The sequence below is a fragment of the Cuculus canorus genome, chromosome 6 (assembly GCF_017976375.1).
Source record: "Cuculus canorus isolate bCucCan1 chromosome 6, bCucCan1.pri, whole genome shotgun sequence".
NCBI classification, from domain to species: domain Eukaryota; kingdom Metazoa; phylum Chordata; class Aves; order Cuculiformes; family Cuculidae; genus Cuculus; species Cuculus canorus.
The window spans coordinates 35,938,741-35,952,020 of record NC_071406.1 but is presented as its reverse complement, the minus strand read 5'-3'; the positions used below and the strand labels follow the sequence as shown (position 1 = coordinate 35,952,020).

General features: G+C 41.9%; 1 protein-coding gene across 2 annotated transcripts in view; it reads right to left on the bottom strand.

The window, feature by feature from the left end:
- CALCRL (calcitonin receptor like receptor) overlaps positions 1 to 12,576 on the bottom strand; it is a 61,324-nt gene extending 48,748 nt beyond the window's left edge. Inside the window, exon 1 of one of the 2 annotated variants that reach the window (XM_054069638.1) lies at positions 12,388 to 12,576. The gene's annotated coding sequence lies outside the window, so the exon portion shown is untranslated. Of the gene's footprint in view, positions 1 to 11,982; positions 12,140 to 12,387 lie in introns of those variants that run through there. The other variant, XM_054069637.1, reaches the window with a different exon arrangement.
- Positions 12,577 to 13,280: the final 704 nt, after the last annotated feature.

Genomic DNA, 13,280 nt, shown 5'->3' with positions numbered 1-13,280 from the left:
GATGGAAAAAACCAAATTCAAGCAATTTTGTTGTACGAGTTCAAAAGTGGACGTAAAGCAGCAGAAATTGCTGCAATATCAACCAGGGGACCTTCACTGAACATACAGCTCAACGCAAGTTCCAAAAATTCCATAATAGAAACAAGAGTCTTGAAGATGAGGGGCCACGGATTAAGCGGACCCTTGCAAAACAACTCAAGAGGCCACAGAAGAACTACACATTGACCATTCAACAGTTGTTCAACATTTGCACCAAACTAGAAAATCAAAAATCATTGGCAAATGGGCGTCACACAAGCTGAATGAAAACTAAAAAAAAATCGCCTCTACGAAGTCTGCTCTGCAATTCTTTTGCGCCACAAAAACAATCAATTTCTTGGTCGTATTGTGACATGTGATGAAAATGGATTCTATAGGACAACTGATGACATTCCATGCAGTGGCTGGACTGAGGTGAAGCACCAAAACACTTCTCCAAACTGAAGTTGCATCAAAAGAAGGTCATGGTCATCTTGCACATCTTCCACTCCTTTGAAAGAGATGCAACTTAGAAATGGGCCTTCTGATAACCATGCTCTCATGCAACCAGGGTAAAGTCAATCAAATGTTCTACTGGGAGAAGAAGATTCCAGGCTCAACCACCCTCTGCATTCTCCACATGGGTTTGGTGAGCAAGGATTAGTCTATGCTTTATTACAACATATTTTCTCAGGTTATACTTGGACAACACATTAAGTTCTTCCAGAGGGTTGCAGAGAAGTGAGAATCCTAAAGATTTGTGGATATAGACCGCTTTGGAAAGGCAGCAGTCCAAGACTTTCAAAATACAGAAAAAAGAAATGGAGCTAAGATTCATTTGGTTGCTCCACAGAGACTGTGCTCGATGAAAAGCGAGTCAATAGGATCAGATGAAAAGCAAAGGAAATGAGAATGAAAAGAATTGCACTTAAATCTTTTTGTTGCTGTCTTTAGCTCGAAAACAAGGTCCAGATTCTGGCAAATTCACAGGAGCAGCAGAGTTTTTTCTCTTTGAAAACTGAGGTTCTCTAACAGCGGGGCAGGAAAGGCAGTTGAATCTCTTCAAACAGACAGCAGTTTCTCGATAACTCGGTGACCTTCCTGTTAAGCCCAAAGGGCCACAAACACACAGAATCCATAAGAACCATGACATCTTCAAACACTGGAAGTTGTTAGCCAAGTGCCTTATGTCAGGAAACAACTGTCTGTCTGTGACAAGCGGAGTTCTTCCCCCTCTATAGGACTGGAACTAATTTATTTTCTACCACAGTGTGCTCACAATCTCTCTCTCTTCAGAGAGCCAAGAGAAAGATTTTCTGCAATCGTTTGCAGGTTACCCTATTGTAATCCCAACAGAAATACTTTATAACCACATCTGTGATCCCTCCCCTGCTACGATATACACCCAAGAAGCCCACTGCTCTTTCAAATGGTCACCCTCTGAGAAAACCCAGCTGAGAGAAAAAATCATCACATGTAATCCTTTTGACATGTTTGATGCTCTAAGCATTTAAGCGTTTAAAAAGTTACAAACGGATTCTGGAAATGCACATGTATTTCTTGGAGCTCTTTCAGTTCAAAAAACTGCTTACATACATGTACATCACGTGGTATTTTAGGAGGAACACATTAACCATTGTGCTGTAGTTAATGTGACAGAAATATTGTTAATTAATTAGTTGCTTTAGTTTTACATTACATATATGTTTATACATACAGCTATACCAAGCAATATGTTAATATTCTTGGTTAAATAGAAATAGCATCAGGCATGGTACCTAATTACTGAGTACCCACTGTGTTCAGAAGGAGTAGAGTGTGGACCCAGTGGACAAAAGCCATCATCTCTGTCACATGGTTTCTCTTCAATGTTTCCTTGCCAGTCCCCAGCTTTTTTTTCCCCCTACCTATAACGCCCTTTAAATCATTGCAGGTTTGCAAACCCCTGGTCTCATTTTGCGCTCTGCGTGTCATCCGTACAGTTTAAGTAACTACATGGAACTGTGCAAGTGCACTATAATACTGGTGACTTCAAGGATTCTGTAGGATTGCAGACTCAAAAGCCAAACGGAGTCAGAGAGCTTTGGACTCCGAACACTTACAATGAGCAATTTGTCAAACTGGACAAGAGCTGTACAGTTTGGTAAAGCTTTCGGTGAGTAGCATTAACTCGAACCTTACCCACTGACACTTAATGTCAGTTAATGTGTTCCTTATTCTGCGAGAACCAGACTCACGTGTCTATTCCTGCAGTGGCTGTTCCCCCACGCTCCTCCTCCTCGCACGCAGAAGGCAGCACCCAGACTGGCCGCGGGATATTCTGCTGCCAGACTTCCCCCTGACCTAGAGTACCCTTAGTTTGCAACTTGTTACTCTGCTACACAAATACAGCCCAGTATTCCAAATTAGGCTGTGTTTATTCCAAGAACACACACAAGTCTGTTTTCACATCTCAGAAAATGATGTGCCTCGCTAAAAGATTGAGACTTTTTCATACAACGCTGAAAGCAAATGTAGTTTGCATCAGCATCTTAAATGCCTGCGGATTAGTTTCTGATCTAGTCTACCCATCCCTGGATCTTAATCCCAAAGTCAGGTCTTCCCAAAATTGATTGAATCTTCTTGGTTGAGCTCCTTGTTACCTGAAAACCTTTTTACACATTTGCAACTGTGCCCATTACTGTGTGTCCTTAAGCTAGAGAATTGCTCATTAAATCACACATCACAGAACAGTTGCTTCAAAGGCCTGCTACGTGCTATTTCGTATCTTCACCTTTTACATCAAACTGACCTTTGGATTCCAAGTGTTGGAAATCATGGAAAAAATACCCTGCGTGTCAAAAAGCCGCACTGTGGATAAACCACTTTCTTTTCAAACTTCAAAAGCAATTTTTTTTTTTTAATGATCTACCTAGACTTTCAAATTCAACATCTTCTGTGATTACACTTTGCCAAGTCCACTAGAGCTCGTTTGCAGTTTGACAGTGAAAAAATTCCTGGTTCTTATAAGCAATTATGATAAATAAATATGGAATACTTACAAAAATACATAAACGTACTTAAAATATTGAAAAGCAGCTTTCCACAGAGCTATTACATAAAATTTGTATTTCCTCAGATTGAGCTTTGTTAGAAAACAGGCAGTTCGTTGCATTACAACACTAAAAAACAGGGTGCTGACAAATGAAACAAGCTGGTAAATCTGAAGCTTGTTCATAACAAGATTGCGCAAGAAAATATACTGTAATGACCCCATCTCGAACATCCTGTAATAGCCCATTGTTCCTCTCTATTAGTCTCATTCAGCATTTTTTTTTTTTTTAACAGCGGATGCATGGCAGCAAAGGAACCAATGTATTGTGGGATTGCACGTGCACAAATCATGGCACATAATAAGGGAGAGAAAAAGACCCCGGCACACTGACAGAAGTTTTGAGCTGGACGTTAACTGGATGTGGAACCTTGCAAAGCAACCCTGCACCTTTGCATAACTTGAATAAGACAAATAAAAATATTAACCTATACACCTCTGAAGGATTTGTAAACACTGAGAAGACAGGAGAACCACCTTACCTATGAAGGGCAACCGATGACAAAAGAAAGTGAATTGGAAAGGAACATCATAGGTTTAAATTCTGAGAGATCACGGAGCCTTATAGTCAAAACATTTAAAGTTAGCACGGTAGCAGAAATAGGAGGAATCCTTCTCTTGCATAGATAAAGAAGAGATGTGCTAATAAGCACCTTCCATGTGTGACAACTGGATGTTTCACCTTCACTCTGTATGAGAAACAATGAGCTAACTTATCGTTGCAGTTACTAGCATCTTAACTAGATCATGTACTGAAACTCAGCACCTGCCTTTGTTGCCAAATTAAAACACTGAATAGGCAATTAATTTTGCAACCCTACCATGAATTTGTGTCATGCACAACTCCAAATACAGATTTTATTTTTTTTTTTTTACAACATAAAGAAATCTTTTAGTATACCAAAGTAACTAAGTATGTAAAAACCATGGCTTTCGACTGAGCTCATGATACCCGATTCAGCCTTGTCTCTGCAACTAGACAACATCATTCCATTTACTGATTTGTTCACAGATCACTTTCGTATGGGAACTGCATTTGGAGGTCCATACTTCTTTTTTTCCTTTGTGCATTTGTCATTCCTTCCATCATTTTGTCTTCCTTGCTACCAGATTTCACGGTTTCACTATTACCTAGTGCTCAGCAAAAGGGGAATTGGATAATTGCACTGTATAAAAACAGTAATTTTTTAAAAAATATAAAAGCTTGGAAATTTTGGAAACAGAAGGGCTAAAGACATTGTAAAATATAAAACAAAACAAACCTCTGGCTTAAGAAGTCCCACACTCTCACACAGTATAACGCTATTTTTGAACACTCTGGTTCAGCAAATGTGCATTCCCCGAGGAAGCCAGGTTGTCACAGATAACTGTTTATCATACCAGTCCCTGTTCACTGCACCAAACGTAGATGGTATCTTTTCTGCCCCTTGTCTGATCTGACTGAGAAAGCTTATTGCAATTGGTCCCTAAAATCTGCTTTGAACCTGGGCTCTTTTGTTGCTGGCTGCACCCTAACCACATACACCTATAATCCTACGGACAGCGGCACACACTGACACACTCTGGTGCCCCACTGCCCCGCAGAGACAGCACAAATATTTTGCCATGTTTCCAGCAAACCCTGAATCGCTGCCATGTCCTTCACTGGGCTGTAATGTGACTCTAGGAAAAGCTTAGCATGTCAGCCGGCTATTTTGTCTCCGTAGCTCTAAATAAAAAGTGTCCAGTTCAACTACACTGGCTGAATTCTACCTTCAGATTGCATGCATATTTTCTAGAAATGGGATCTTCTCTAGAGAAGAAACTACTCTTACACAATCTCTTCCAAAATAATTGAGGGAGGAAAAAAAAATATCAAAAAAAGATAAAAGCTAGGCCCAGTGGTTCATGCTAGAAGGTTAAAAACCTCTGAACGGTGGTTTTCTACCTAGTTTTCTAGGGACTCTGAAAATGCTGAGAGGGTGGGGGGCCATAAGGCTCTTGTAAAAAGCATGCTGTGACTTCTGTAATCGATCTGAGGATGACATTGTTACGATCTGGAGATTGCTCAAATCACTTCTTTAGCCAGAAATTAAGCATTTCCAGTATGAGAAAGTGAACATAAATTCAAATCAATATGAATGAATTCGCAATGGCTGCACACCAGACAGAATTGCCTGAGCTTCCAACTATAACCATTACTCTCATTTTATAAAAAACCTACCTTGTGATAACAAATAGAAATGAAAAACTTTCTACTGCTGCTCTGCCCGCTGGTGTGTAATTTGTGTGTCAAGTTAATTACACCGATGATATAACATGCAGAAAACGACAGAAGGGCTATAACCTTTCAGATCAGCCACAGTGAAAACCAACGCATGAGACTGCCCAGCACTGCGGGTCAAGGAGAACACTGCAACAGCAGAGCTTAATTCAATGGGAGTTCTCACCCTCATCTGTAGATTCATTTCCAAAGTTGCTCTTCTCTAGGACTATAATTTCCCTTTTTTTCCCCACCATTAAGGCTGTCATTTCCTGATGCATATACACAAGGAAGAGAAATTTTTTTTTTTTAAATCCCTCTTTACCCACCCTTTCCAAAACACATTAACAAATACCCAAAGGAAAAAAACCACTACACTGTCATGCACACAACCACAAGAAAGGCTACAATTTAGTTCAGCGTTTAAGTGCCCACTTAGCGTGGAGCATCTGCTTTTCCTGATTGCTGCTTGCTACAGAAATACAGCACAATCCTGGTGGCCTTCAATGCGTTATGACGCAATAAACAGCGCATTTAATAAAAAATGAAGGATGCAGAATGCTGGCCATGTGAAGAGTACTTGAATAGCATTCAGCAAAGACACTTCAATTTTGGCTTTCCTGAACTGTTTAAACTAACTTTTTCCCAACTAAACCCCATCTTGGTACTCTTACAGCATACACATCTGCTGTTCCTCTTCAAGGAAGATGACTGTGAATTTCAAGATACAGTCATTTATGGAAAGGGTCCTCACCTCCTCCCTTCCAAGAAACAAGACGCATGAAGACAGACATTTCTCCAAGAGGAAGGATAAGGCAGAGGTTAATTTAATCTGCATAAGCCAGGGTAGTATAAGCTTTTGGAAATACTGTCAAGCCACATTCTTAATGCCTGGCAAAGTGACTCATTCAGAGTCATCACAGGAAAGGAAGTTGAACAGAATAAAAAGCGGAACAGGATGGGGGCTTCAACAGGAGAAAGAAGTGAGAGAAAGGAAACTGGATTGTTTAAAGTGGCCTGAGGTTACAAGTTCCATAATAAGATTATTTTTAAAAAAATATCTATGTAAAATATATCTACGCACGTGTAATATATATATACACACACATAGGCACACGGGTTTATGCATATATAAAAGTACAAGTACGTATGCATGTATTTATAAAACCCAACTTCTATTTGAAAAAAAGACTTGTATTTGTGGATTGTCTTCCAAAGCTGCCTGCTGAGGTATTCATTTCAGTACAAGGCGGTATTAACACAGTACAAGAAATAAACAAGAATCTCCTCTAGAAAGCCACAAGTGTGTAACAATTACACTCCTATTCCACACAACATGGGATCCACAAAATGGGGCATTATACATTTGTGTAAAAATCCACTGGAACGCAACCACCACATTGTTATACCATTCCCTAAAGAAACACTGTGCATTAAATAAGACCTCTTTTTATTTCCCCCCAAAAGAAAAAACAGCATTGACTTCTCTGTACTAGGAAATCAGTACTATATGGAAGTTTCCCTTGTCCAAATATTTTTACTGCAACACTTTGGGTAAGATACCCACCTATCATGTCTGTTTTAGCCTATCCAAACAGAAAACAGCACTCAGACTCTTTCAGTAAGTACGGTCACCTGCAGCAGTCTGGCACAAAGCACCTCCTCAGGCTCACCACAATTGAAAAAACATCCCTTCTGCAACTAGACTTTCCATTTCCAAAAAGAATAACTTTGGTTTCCACAAAAGGTGACTAAAACATATTTAATATCATAAAGGCAATATTCAACTGAGATCTGTGAGTAAAACTTCTCATTGTGTAGTCCAATACTAACTACAGTGTCATTTTTCATGTTCAAAGGGATGCACACAAAAAGATGAATAGACCCATTAAATAATATAATTAAAAAAAAATTAAAAAGGCATGCATAGTCAAAAAAATATCCTGGAAAAATGTATTAGAACAAATACTTGTAAATTCTACATCTCATCTTCAAAACAAAATTTACCTCTGTTTGTGAAATATTTCTTACTTAGTCCCCAGAGTGACACCTGCTGGTTTTCACCAGCAGAAACAAAAGGACAGATATCCCCACTATATAGAACATTTTAGGATAATCATTGAAAAAATCTGTCCTTTCAATAATGGCACATTTGCACAGCATCATATTTTTTGCTCCATTTAAGGCAGTAAATAAATCCGTGGATGCAACCATAGAAGAAAGAAGAATGATCTTATTCATCTCTGAAATACATATTTTTAAATTTCTATGTAGGGAGGATTGTAAAGCTCAACACTGGGAAACAAACTATATTCACAACATAAAGTCTAAAACAAATAATTTATGATGTCACAAATAATGTTTTCAGTACATCTTTTGCTTACTTTAACGAAACTCTACCAGCATTAGCAGTATTAAACTAATACAAAATTAATTTATTAAAGATAATCTCCAAGAGTTTACCACTGTAATGGGGGAGAAAAGAAGTGAGGGAGAAATCTAAATGGTAATACGGAGAGTGACACTTTATGCTCCTACAAGCATCAAAGTTCTGCAGTTTTCAAGGTTGGAATTATCAAAGAATACGTGGAAAAGACAATGTAGTTTTTAGGAGCTAAGAGAGATTCAGCCGAAATGCAGCTGACAGTATACAAGGTAGCTGCTTTGAACATTATAATAACAATAAAAAGTCACTGATCACTGTGTTTCACTCCTTGTCTTTAGCATTATGTGGGAAGTCAGACTGGTATGGGCTTCACTAAACAAAACTCTGCTACTACTTTTGTTTGGGATATTTTTTAAATAAGGCCTGCATGATCCAGGCATAAATCCAGAAATACAACATCGGTTTATTTTCTGAAATTCAATCAGTATCTTGATAGCCTGTTACAGCTTAACAGCGGCCAAAACTGTCAGAAAGTCTTGGGAGACTTCTACCCTATGTTAAAAGGCAACAGCTTCAGAGACACATGCAAATTTACACCAGCTGAGAAGCAGTTTTCTTTTATTAAGGTTAAGTACATCGCTTCTCTTGCCTATTTTTAATGTATTACATTCAGTTAAGTGCGTTTCAAATGCATCTTTCCAAGGAAAAGCAACTCTAAATAAATCACTCCTGTTCTTTTGGACAGCATACACTGCAGCCGTGATTGAAAGTGTTTGCACAGAAATGAGGCAGAAAAAGAACGACTTTGCTGGGAAAATGTAAACAGTATAAACAAGCTTGGGAGACTAAGGCAGACAGGCACGAGAAAAAACTATGAGAACAAAACTTTTGAAAATGCAAAAATTTAGCCTTCCAGTTGTGCCCAGATTCTCAAATAGGACAAAAAGTATTGCTAAAAACAAACGCTCCAAAGGAAACAAATTTAATAAGAATATCTTATATTTTAACTATATCGTCTGTGGAATTCTCCATGAAAATAAAAGGTAAGTATCGTAAATAGGCTAATTTCTGCTGCTCTCTGTGTAAGTGCTAGTACACTGGGAACATCAGAATTGCCAATAAGAGTATCAAAATTAAAAATAAAGAAAACATGGGTTGTGAACACCCATGGAAAGCTTTCTCTTTTTTCTTTTAAATATTAAAAGGAAACAAATTCAAATGTATTCAATTTAAAACATTAAGAGTCATGATTCACAGTTTTCTAAACAAAGGATGAGGTTTAGGAATAATTTATTAACTCCAAAGACTCTTTAGAAGTGAACATGTTCTGTCCTTAGTTGGTTCATTAGGAATAATAAAATTCAGCATGATACAGACCCACATGTATTGTACACAAGTGGATAGAAATAGTATGTTATATCTATTATTATATGTCTAATATAAATAAACACATATACAAACATACTTCCAGATTTACTTTACTGCTTGTAAGCTATTTGGTTTGTTTGTCAGCTCACATTTGTTTTGATGATAGAAGTATCCATTCCTTCCTTGACACACTAGTATCAAGAGTGCAGTTAATTCCACAGCTCTGACAATTTGCTGCATCAAAGACAGAACATTTCCCAGTAACAGAACAGTTACACGAGCAACCAAGCGCTTGTTTACAACAAGTGCAAAGCTTTAATGAGGAAGCTACTACATACGAAACCCAATGACCCAGGTACACACGCTTTAGAACAACAGTGACTGGGACACGGAGAGAATGCCAAAATCACATATAAACTCTATAGAAATGACAGCTAATCAGAATCACAGAAGGAATTTTGCTAGCAGATCAGGAACACTGTAAAAGCATTGGGAACAGATGGGAACAACTTCTTAAAGAGACTTGGACCTCTCAGTGGAGAAAATCCCCCAATTGCCTTCTTAGGTCTCTCACATTATGTTCAGTATTTACCACAAAACTGACTAGAAGTATATAGATATATACTTTTTTAATATCACTGTGTACATATTACTAAAAATATATTGATAGCAACAGTTTCTTCCAAATGACCGCAGACTGGTTTGAATCGTTCAACAGTACAATTTCGGCCTAATCTCGCCCAGCTCTTGCACATGCTAGAACACTGTTGGAAGCGGCTGAATAACTTGAATACACAGAATATAGAACTAAGTCAGTAATTACTTTGATGGGAAAGGAAACGTTTGAGTGTGCTTTGTCCCCTCTGTTTCGTTCTTAACTGTACCCCAGTCTAAATCTGGATGGCAACCCTCAGCCAGCACAGATTCAGGAGCAGATGCCTCTTTTAGCCAGGGAAGGCATCAGACACCAAGAACCAGACATGCACATTTTTCAACTTGAGCACTCAAAAATTATAGAAGCTATCAAAAAACAGCTGCAACAGACTGCAGAACACAAGTGGCTGGGTGGGTAGTGTATGTGTAACTCCTTCAACAGAAAAAAAAAAAAGCCCCACTTTTAGGAATATCTTGCCCTTTGACAGTCAGTGGACAAATTCCCACTGGTTCTCAGTGGGCCAGGATTTCAACAGTTGTGCTGGACCAGGAAAAGCCTATTCAAAAGGACAAACTGAGCAAGGCTCCAGCTGAATTCAGAGTATGGCAACATTTGAACTTGACAGGACACACATAATGCAATTCCTGAACTTGCAACGCACATCATATAATCAGGTACTTAGTTTTGTCCACTAAAAAGTGCAGTCACACCATTCTATATCGCTCTACTGCCAATGTCTTTGCTTAATCTGCAAATAATGTAGATTCTGGCACCAAACTTGCAACCACATGTGCGTCTGACACATCTTTTGCAACCTAAACCAGTTACTTGAGAAGAACATAAAATAAGAATCTAAATCACTTAGCTGAGATACTTCTGAAGATAGTTGTTCCTACCGCACTGGTCATTAAAAGAACATGAACGCTTTTTATCTCAAATGTCATCTTGTTTGATTTAGTATCACCGAGTGCCTTTTGTGCTGAAGGTTTTCAAAGCTGGATAAAGACTTTCAGATTGCTCCCACAAACAGTGAAGTCAATGAGAGTTTAAGCAGACTATAAAAGCAAATACTGTTAAAGCAGAGATCATTATTTTTAATTGAGAATTTCAGATAGCACTGCCGCTTGCGTACCTTGAAAGAAAGCATACGAATTCAGATCTGGTCCTATTCATATTTATCCGGATCTGGTGGGTCCCCTTTCAATCCACATCAGATACTCAGCACAACCATCAGGCTTGTGGCACATCACAGATCCGAACAGGTTTAAACTGTGACACAGCTGTCATTGCAAATGAATGGCAAGATCCCCAGGATGCACAATGTGACTGGAAAGACTGCACTGGCACAACTGTTAACAAGCAGCAAAATCTCGCCCCGAGGAATCTGGCATAGATTTATTAAGGTACAGAGCAAAAAAAAAAAAAAAAAAAACTCAGCTATTTTTATTGTTTTCTCAATCTCAGCCCTATAAAACCTGTGAGTGCCCGAATTACACAGAAGAAGAGGCAGAAAGAGAAACGAATCACCGTAGATCAAACCCAGGCGTGATTTATAGCCTACACTCTTTAACCATCCTCCAGACACAACATATCTTTTTCTGGTTCTACAGATCCATCGCTAAGCCACAAAAGCAAACGACTGCACGCAGCGACCTCAGTAACGAACCCGTCCTGGTAAAGGCAGAGGGTGTCACTCCTGCTCGGGGGAACCGGAGGAGCCACAGCGCTCCCAGACGGCTCCGGCCGACACCGGGCGGCGGGGATCGCACACCTCCCGCGGTCACAGCTCCTCGAGGGAGACAAAAACCGCGGACAGTTACCTTCCGATAAACCCGCGCGGGGAACAGCTCAAGCAGCGAGGCGGGCACGAGCTCCAGACGGGACCTAACTTCTCCTCCAGCAAAGGGGAATCAGAAGCCGCATCTCTTTCAGCTGTGCGAGTACAGCACAAACCTCATTATGAAATGAGCCGAGCGTGACCTCTTTCGGCACAGTAACTCCAGCGAGAGCGAAGGGTGTTCAGTAAGAAAACCCGCCCGCTTCATCACCCGATCCGGCCCTTCGCCAGAGCTCCAGGTGCATCCAATGACTCCTAACGACCCTTTTCCAACCGACAAGCCCCTAATTCTCTCCAGATGCGAAGGCGGAAAGTTGAACTGACTCTAGAGGCTTCAGACAGACTCCCTTAGCGCCGGAGGGGCTTTATCTCCGTTTGTACGTACCGGCGGCCGATCGCTTCCCCGGGATCTCCCGTGTCCGCAGGGGCTGTGGAGCGGCGCGGCGCTCCCCGTGGCGATCGCCCGGCGGGGCGCGCTGCCCGTGTCCGCCCCGAGGAGCTGCGGGAGCGCGGGGGGCGCCGGGTGTCAGCGCGGGCGGCGGAGCCTCGCGGCTTCCTGTGACATCAGCGCCCCGCCCGCCGCACCGGCACCGCGCGGGGGGCTCGGGGGGGGCTGCCGGCACCGCGCGGGGGGCGCCCGACCCAGGAGACGGGGGCACCGGCGGCGCCGAGCGCTCCCCGGCGGCACCGCCGGGAGCCCCGTGAGCTCCGGTTGGCGTCGAGCTTTGCCCGGCGGCTCCGCTCCCGCCGCAGTTCCACGAGCCGGGAGGGGGGACCCGCGCGCTCTCACCTGCGGAGACACGAACCGGTGCGGGACGCGATCCACGGAAAAACGGAGCTGAAAAGCTCCGCTGGAAGACGCTTCCTGGTGTAAAACCGAGGGCAGAACCGAGTTCGAGCGAGGGCGCGATTTAAACTGCCGCTTTGCTTCAAACCCGAGAGAAAAACTGCATGAAGTGAACAGGTTTGCAATTCGCAGGGCGGAACAAAGCGGGGATGGCGCCGCCGCTGCGCCCTCTGAAGCGGCAGCGGTTTGGTACCGCCGTGCGCGATCCCCGGCGTTTAAACGGCCGAAACTGAGCGCCGTGCAAAATTAAGGGCAGTCCTTCTACCGACTTCAAAGAACCTCGTGTCAGGACCCAAAACTGTTTCCCTGAGGGCATTTATCGCTTGCTCTTCGCACAGCTGAACGCTCCTGGACACGCTGGGAGTTGGCACAGCAATTGAGCTCAAACATTAACACCTGTAACACCGGGACTCGTGAGAGGCCCCACGGACCTCCCTGAGGTCGTGGTTTTGTAAGTGCCCATCAAAATCACACCCATTTAATTTGCTCATGAAACAAGATATTCTGCTTGCTCCTCACCACCTGTCCCTCATGCGGTCCTTTCACCAGCAGAAACACAGAATCGTAGAATCACCAGGTTGGAAAGGACCCAGTGGATCATTGAGTCCAACTATTCCTAACACTTCCTTAATCCATGTCCCTAAGCACTTCATCAACCCGGTCCTTAAACACCTCCAGGAAAGGTGACTCCACGACCTCCCTTCCCTGGGCAGCCTCTACCAGTGCCCATTGACTCTTTCCATGAAATTATTTTTTCTGATATCCAGCCTGAACCTCCCCGGGCACAGCTTGAGGCCATTCCCTCTTGTCCTGTCCCCTGTCACTTGGGAGAAGAG